Here is an 8,966-nt window from a genome sequence, read left to right as displayed (position 1 = left end):
ATTCTTAACATAACTTTTTAGTTTATGAACCGATTGGAATGAAACATAGACTAAAATGTTAAACAAAACCGCATACAAATCGATTAAGCCGATTCTGAGATTAGCGTGGTCAAACGCACAGACAAACAGACAAAAATTTTAATAACTATTTTATTGACCTCAGTAACATAATTATAGTGCGTATGAATTGTTTTTTTTTGTAAATATTTATGTACTTACAGAAACGGAACGCTTACGATTTAATTATAGTATGGATTAGAGTATTAGAGTCACAAATTATTATTATTATTCTTACAATTAAATATGACCAAAAAGCTGTTTGAAGATGGGTATGTGCTGTTGTTTTGTTTTAGTCAAATATGTCTTTGTTACAGCCAGGATGGATTTGTGTTCGGCTACGTCCGCAGCCGCAGCCAGGACGGGTTATGATATTGCGCTCTACGGATGTCATCCTCCAAGCAATGACGAGGAAAAGCTGAGAGCATTAAAAGAGCTTTGGACCCCTCCGGATACATTTAAATTTCCAGTCACTATCACTGGTAAAAAGAAACTTTCTTTTCAACGCCATTGGACTACCAGGTACTCATGGCTTGTATATTCAAACGTCATGCAGGGAGCACTTTGCAAAGTATGTGTTTTATTTGGAAAAAAGCATGGCGGTCGTGGTCAGCAAGAACTTGGAGCCTTGGTTAGTAAGCCATTTACTTACTGGAAGAAAGCTTTAGAGAGCTTTGATCACCATGCAGATACTAAGTATCATAAATTTGCTGTTGAGCAGGCAGCAAATTTTGCAAGGATCATGGAAGGAAAAACGTTTGATGTTATGGAGTGCATGAATGCAGAAAACAGTTAAATTGCCGAAGAGAACAGAAAAAGATTGAAAGCCATTGTTGAAACAATTATTCTTTGTGGAAGGCAAGAAATAGCACTAAGAGGAAGTCGTGATTTTGGAGAAACTGGGATAAATGAACCCGAACATAATGATGGTAGTTTTAGAGCACTTCTTCGTTTTCGTGCGCGATCTGGCGATGAAGCACTTAAAAATCATTTACTAACACAAAACATTCACAGTAGAGCCATGTATACGTCACCAGGAATTCAAAATCAAGTGATTGAACTATGTGGTAGTGCTATTCAAGCGCAAGTACTTAATAGGGTCAAAGAGGCTGGTTTTTTTACTGTACTTGCTGATGAAACACAAGACATATCACGGCGAGAACAATTAGCGTTATGTTTACGATACGTACACTGCTCATCTGGGAAATCGGTTATACGGGAAGATTTTTTAGAATTCATCCACGTAGAAGATGTTTCAGCTCAAGCTTTGGCAACGACTATTATATCACATCTCTTATCACATAATTTGGATATGGATAAATGGATTGGTCAAGGCTATGATGGCGCTGCAGTGATGAGCGGCCGGTTACGGGGCGTAAGAACAATAATCGCAGAGCAATACCCGAGAGCGCAATTCGTACACTGTGTTGCTCATGTTCTCAACTTAGTTTTAGCGCATTCATGTGAGATACCAATAATACGTAACTGTATCGGAACCATTAAGAGCGTAATAAACTTTTTTCGCCTATCACCGCTTCGCGACGGACTTTTGAAGAAAATTGCGGATCAAATTAATTTATCTCATTCAACGCTTATCTCTCTTTGTGAGACACGATGGACCGAGAAACACGTGGCTGTCGAAAGATTTGCAGAAATGGTTCCCGTTATATGCGAAACACTTGGGGCACTTCAAGATGCTGCTAGTAGCGACGTCGCTACTCAAGCATACCATCTTCAAATCGCTATGGATAACAGCCAGTTTATTGTTTCTTTAGTTATACTGAGAAAAGTTTTTTCATATACAGCAAACCTTAACAAAGCAATGCAGAAAGTCAATGTCGATTTGACCAACATTTGCGAATATACAAAAAATGTAAAAACGACTTTACTAAATGTTCGGAACGAAAGTCAGTTCGCAATTCTTTTTGAGCAAGCACAGCAGATGAGTTCAAGCAATATAGTAATGCCAAGAATAACTGGAAGGCAAACCCTGCGCAATAATATTGCAGCAGAAACTGCCGAAATATACTACCGACGAAATGTGTTTTACCCTTTCATTGATCATGTTATTACAGAACTCGACGCTCGTTTTAAACCACATGAATCGACGATCGAAGGAATTCAAATGCTGCTACCTGAAAAAAACCAGTAATGACTCCAGGATAAAAGAAAATCTTAACAAGATTACACAAACATTTCTGGGTGGGGAAAATAAAGGCACAATATTTCTGAGTGAATATGAGATATGGCACAATCACTGGAAATCTGTAGCACAAAAACCTGCAACTGTGATCGACACCATCGATAACTGCGATGATCAGTTTTTCCCTTTAATAAAAAAGCTTCTAATTATTTTAGCCACACTCCCAGTGTCCACTGCAACCCCTGAAAGATCTTTCTCTACATTAAAGAGGTTAAAAACTTACCTAAGAAATAAAATGGGCGACGAAAGACTTACTGGTCTGGCTTTAATGAGCGTACACCGAGATCTGGCGGTGCAACTTGATTCCGAAGAAATTATTAATCAGTTAGCAATTAAACGTAAAAGACTAAATGTATTACTTTAAAGTAGTGTCCGACCGAACTTTCGGTTTCGGTTTCGGCCTAGTTTCGGCCAAAAAACGAGTTTCGGCTTAGTTTCGGTTTCGGCCGCCATCCAGCCGAAACTACGGCCGAAACCGAAACTGAATTCGGGAGATTTCGTCCTGCGGTCGGACATGTTCGGTGCACTGAACTGCGAGCCACGAAAACACTTTTTATTTTCATTATATTCAAATAAGTATTATTGCATTAAAAATATTTTGTCATTGTAGGTAGGATGGTACTTTTTAATTTTAATTATATTGTAGTTCATTAAAAAGAGTGCCATACAAAATGACCAGAGTTTAGAGGAAATTATTTTGTTCTTAAAATGAAAGAGTATTTTTTGTTTAGTGTAGGTAGGTACCTAAAGAAATTAGTTCACCTAAAAAAGTAATTTTGTTTTCTACCTTTTATTTTATGTTATTCGTTAATAATGTTCACACAGGTAATACCTAGATACTGTTTATTTTTTTATATTATTTACGAAGAAGTTATAACTTATTTAAAAAAGCACAACCATTTATTTGAAATAAGGAATGATAATTTTTAATTAATAGTAGTTGTAAAACAATGAATCTCGTGTCAGTTTTTTTTGTTTGAGAGAAAACTACATTTATTTTCATGTATAACTTGAATTTACAATATTTTGTTAGTGTTACTGTAGGTAGGTAGGTAATTTTTAATTTTAATTATATTGTAGTTCAAAAAAGTGTGTCATAATAATACGACCAAAGTTTAAAAGAAATTATTTTGTTCTTAAGATGAAAGCTCTTCATTTAGCTTGAGAGAAAACGCTTATTTTTTTCATACATTAAGTATTATTTGCATTAAAAATATTTTGTTATTGTAGGTAGGATGATACTTTTTGATTTTAATTTTATAATTGTAGTTCATTAAAAAGAGTGCCTTACAATATGACCAAAGTTTAGAATAAATTATTTGGTTATGTGATTAAATAAAAGGTGTTTCAATTTTAAAACAAATTATTTGTTCTTAAGATGAAAGAGTATTTTTGTTTAGTGTACCTTAACAAATTAGGTATAAAAAAAAGTTATTTTGTTTTCCACCTTTTATTTTATGTTATTTCTTTTTTTATGTTATAAACGAAGCGATTTTATTTAAATAAGGAGCGATAATTATGTTATGTTTATTTTTAGTTCAAATATCAGAGACTGAATGATTTATATATATAATATTTAAAAATAAAGGCTGATTGATTAAGACTGACTTTTTTTTTCACGAAAACATGACCTTATATATTTTTTTTTAATTTGCGGACCCCCCCCTTATCAAAGCTATAGATATATACGTCCGTGACAACATATATCAAAATCGCAACTACCTAACCTTTGCAAGGTAAAACTCCCCACTGACTGGACTATTAGGTCTTGATATGGTATTTATTAATAACAGTAGTCTTAATATATTTAAAGTATTTATGTTATAAAGATATTAAAAAAATCATACTTTTTCTTCTTTCTGTTGAGCTGACGGAAAGTTTTGGAATGCCATTTGTTTTTTCCCATATTTAAAAACTGAAAAAAAATTAATAAGCTAATTTTCATTTCTTCAAAAATGGCAAATTCTAAATAAAATTAACAAATATATTCAAAGAATAACTAGGGTTAGATATAATTTAACAATATTTTTCACCTCTAATTAATTTTTCAAGAAAACTTAATTTAACTAAACAAATCATAAATAATAATAATGGTTATAGACAAAAAAATATTGTCAACACTTAAAACAGTCATATATTTACATTTACCTGGTAAGTGGTAAGTTTTTAGATTCTCACGGCCAAAAGCCAAAAGCATTTTTGTTGTTTGTTTTTGGCAAATTATAAATTGTTGTTGTTTGTTTTTGACAAATTATAAATGATCCTTTGTTACAACTTTCAACGTATTTAGAAGTATTTAGGAGTACCTAAATTTTGCTGTTATAAAAAGCGAAGAAAAATATACCTAAACTGACGTAACCTAAACTAACTTAATCTTTATTTTATCGTGTTCTGTTCTGTTTTATCCGGCTATATAATCACTATACACTCTATACAGGGTGTCTGGGGGTAAAGTGGGCTAACTTATGGGAGGCGATTCTACATGATCTTAGAAATAAAAATTTTAAAAAGTTTTTTCGGAATTCCAACGTTTTAAGGTTGTTTTTGAGTTAAAATGTTGAAAAGTTTGTATGGAAAATAAATATTCTTCTATGGAAAAATATTGGAATATTGGAAAAAAAAAGTTGTAATTTCGAAAAAAGTTATTCATCTTTTTTACTCCTACCATCGTGTAGAACCACCTCCCGAAGTTAGCGCACTTTACCCTCGGACTCCCTGTATTATATTAAATTGAGTGCAAACCACAAGTGCGCTCTCCTTTTGAGTTTGGCACCTCCAGCCACGTCAGGTCTGGAGGCCCTAGAATGGAAAAACTGAGAAGTGCCAAAACCCATTTTTTTGTTGGCATCAGATGGGAATGCTGTGTTTGTTGTACCAATATTTCAACGATATAGTCGGTTGATTCGCGGCTCATTCTACCTATCAGATCAACAATTCGACTTTGAAAGTTTTGCTAATTTTTATATTTCCTCCTATAACTCGGGTCTCAAAATCACGGGATATATTTATTGTAGGACTTGTGAAGCCGATTAAAAAAATATGTGCTTCGGGATGATTGCCAATCAAAAGGAGAAATGTACCGTTCAAATGTAAGTAAACATTAAAAATGATGAGATATTTGAAACATTAAAAAAAAAAGAAATACAATTTTCAAATAAAGAATTATTAATTTATACATTTGTTTTACCTACTTTATCGCTCGTCTGATACGATATATCAGTTTCAATACTGAAAATTAAAATGTTATGCACTACGCAAAAATACAATTTCAATTCACGAACCTACGCACCGCCAATCGAAATTAGTAAATGAAATGATTTTATCACCTGCTTAATATTTTTTATTTTATTTTTTATTTTAGCGACTATATAAAATAATTGTTACATACAAAATATAATGGTGAAATTAAGTATAATAACGAGACCAGATATTGCTTATTCTGTAAGCTATCTTAGCCAATTCAACAATTGCTATAATCATGTTCATTGGAATTATGCAAAACGAGTGTTGAGATATTTACAATGTACTGACGGCCGTTGTGTCCAATCGAAAAAATCAACTTCTGAGCCGGTATCTCGGCTCATCCCTGCTCAAATGCACAAATGCGTTCTAGCTAAAGCACAATCATTGCCATATTGATCGCATACACCACTTAATTTAGGGAAGCTGGTCTAGAGGATTAAGCTTGCCTGATAATGCCCTACTTATAAAAAGTGACAACAGACTAACAGAGTATCGCTGTCAGTGTCAGTCACCCCGTATTTATTATCAATAAAATTCGCGCGCTTGACATTTTTTTTAAATTTGAATAATGGAAGACGTATTAGATTTAGTAGATATCGTGGAATGGGCTGAATTACTCGATGCTAATATCGGGATTCACAGGCGCCGAGACGATATAGACATTAATTATATCGAATTATTAAATAATTCTGAATTTTATAACCGTTTTAGGATGACTAAAACGTGTTTTTTATATGTTTTGAGCCAAATAGAGGATAACTTAACTTATGCAAGTGAAAGGTAAGTTTTGACTTATTCGAGTGTCATTTTTGCAATTAAAATGCGAAATATTTTGTAAACGTAACTGTACTGGACACCTACGCCAGTGACATTGACTGTAAATGCCGGTTTCCTCTGGGGGTACCTTGGGTAAAGATTTGAATAGAAACACAACTTGCGAAAGTCGTCGGACAACTGACTGGTTGAGCCAGTTGTTGGCGTATTTATTGGGTTCAAATACAATAATTTCTACACGTGTCAATGTGGACAAATATTCCTTAATCTAAACATATGCTAAGGTCCCACGGTTTGTCGTGCGACTAATTCACCCTTGAACTGGCGATATGACACGTGGTTCGAATACAATAATTTCTACACGTGTAAATGTGGAGCAATTATTCTTAAGTCCCACGGTTTGTAGTGCGACTAAACAACAAAGGATTCTTCATCAGACAAATATTCATTTTCTTGATTATTTAATAATTATTTAGGTATATCCATCTGCTGTCCGGTACACCCCCAACGTGAAAAAGTATTTTTCACCAAATAATTTCCTCGGACAGCAAGGTATCTTCTTAAGGGGTTATTCTTTGAAGTTTCTGTCGTTGAGAGGTGCTGCTATGTTGTCGTAAATATCGATTAAAAATCCATATCCTTTTCACGGTATCAGGCGATCGTTAAAGTAATCGTCCTAAATATTTCAGAAGAATGAATGAACGAATCGCCTGTTAAATAACGGGCGGCCTTCGGTTATGTGACCCACATGTCAAGTGTTTACATGTGAGGTATTTGTTTATAATAAACAAATCTTTCGTTTTTAGTTCAAGTTCGTGAATCAGTGTTATTGTTATTACTGTCTGTTTATCTGAACCTTATCTGGTTCCTTACTTATTATTTATTCCCATCTTTATTTCAATTGCGCCTTGTTTAGTTTTGTTCCTCGGCTCAGAGGATGAAGTTAGCAGCTTGTACAGCAACAACCTTTTTCTTGAATGATTTCCACTCTCGTGCCATTTGGATAAGTTCAACAATATTTTTAGAGACGAAGTAGTAGGAAATACAAATGATTCTCTCAGTATCTGCAATGGCATCTGGATATTTACTTCTTCCATATTGCGCGCCAATAAACTTCGATTTCGTCATATTGAATCTGCACGGTTCTTCCAGGTGATTCTCCCCCGGCAGAAATAACCTTTTATGGTATTCTGTTTTCATTTCCACCTGGAGAAATATTTCTTTCATGTTCGCAGCAACTACAATTCTTTGTCCCGTATCTAGGAACCAATTTGACTCTCTCCACTTGGGCGTCGTTATGGGCGCAACATAAACATTATCTTTATTGTTTTCTCGTGTAACAAAGCTGTCACCATTATCTTGTTCGATTAATATGTTTAGTGGATACACTTCTTGTGCCGCTAGTGTTCCAATTTCACATGGATTAATTTGGTGATAAGTATCACTCGGCAGATTTATAAATTTCTCATTTTTCAAAGATTTCACAATTTTAAAAAATCTTGAATCGTCCTCGTGAATGGTGTTTCCGGGGCACCATACGTTTCCAGATGATAGTGCAGCATAATTAATTTCACTTTTCATCAGCGCATTATTATGTGGCTGGTTGTCGACCCCTTCCGTTGTGAGTCGTTTCTTTTCGTTTACATTACTTAGCGACAATGTGTTTTCAAAATATTCTTCATTTTTATGAAGCTGCCGCACAAAGGTTAACGGTAGCTGTGGCCTTTCAATCACAGCCGTGGAATCCTCTGGCGGATCCTGAGGCGGGAACGGTGTCTCCGGTATATCCTCAGGCAGTAGTGTGAGGGTGGACTTCCAGCCACCCTGACGAGTTGCACTCTGTGCATTTTCATTTTCTTCATTTTTATGAAGCTTCCGCACAGGGGTTAACGTTAGCTGTGGCTTTTCTATCACAACCGTGGAATCTTCTGGCGGATCCTGAGGCGAGAACGATGTCTGCTGTTTTTCCTCAGATGGTACTAAGTGGGGGAGCAACGGGACGCTACAAAGGTAAGCTGCCATTACTGCACCCATTTTCTGTGCAGTCTCGTCTTGTTCATTATAGAAGCGCCGTGTAGATTCTTCTTGTAGACGCTGGAAGCGCCGTTTGCACTCTTCTTGCTCATCTTGATTAAGATGAAAGCGCCGAGCAAACTCTTCTAGTAGGCGGTGGAAACGTCGTGCAGCCTCTTCTTGCTCACGACGGAATGACAGCTCTTGTCTCCGAAGCTCTGCCCCCAACGGTTTAGCGATTTCCTCTATAAATTGTGAGTTATCGCTGTCTTGATGTGACGTCACTAAGCCTCCCCCGAATGTAGGTGCTTTGGCGCTTTTCCAGGAGCGCAGTGATGGTGTACACTCTTTTTCTCGGCTGTGTAAGTACCGAGTGTCTTCATGTTGACGTTGTAAGCGCCAATCCTCTTCTAATTGGCGTTGTAAGCGCCAATCCTCTTCTAATTGGCGTTGTAAGCGCCAATTCTCCTCCTGTAGTGCTCTAACTGTTTCCCAAGTAGAGCGCGAGTTGCCGCTGTCTTCGGGTGCCGGCACTAATCCTCTCCTGGAAGCAGGTGCTTTGGCGCCTTTCCAGGAGCGCAGTGACGGTGTCATGTTTCTTGATTTCTGAGGAAGATCCGGCTCGAAGGACCATAAATGTACTGGACACCTACGCCAGTGACATTGACTGTAAATG

General features: G+C 35.9%; 1 pseudogene; it reads left to right on the top strand.

Moving 5' to 3' along the window:
* Window positions 1-325: 325 nt before the first annotated feature.
* LOC149409212 (uncharacterized) lies at window positions 326-2,986 on the top strand (annotated as a pseudogene).
* Window positions 2,987-8,966: the final 5,980 nt, after the last annotated feature.

This window comes from Hesperophylax consimilis, unplaced genomic scaffold (assembly GCF_061612785.1).
Source record: "Hesperophylax consimilis isolate HC1 unplaced genomic scaffold, BYU_Hcon_1.0 scaffold_33, whole genome shotgun sequence".
NCBI lineage: Eukaryota > Metazoa > Arthropoda > Insecta > Trichoptera > Limnephilidae > Hesperophylax > Hesperophylax consimilis.
The sequence above is the reverse complement of the archived record's forward strand: the minus strand, read 5'-3'. Positions and strand labels throughout refer to the sequence as shown.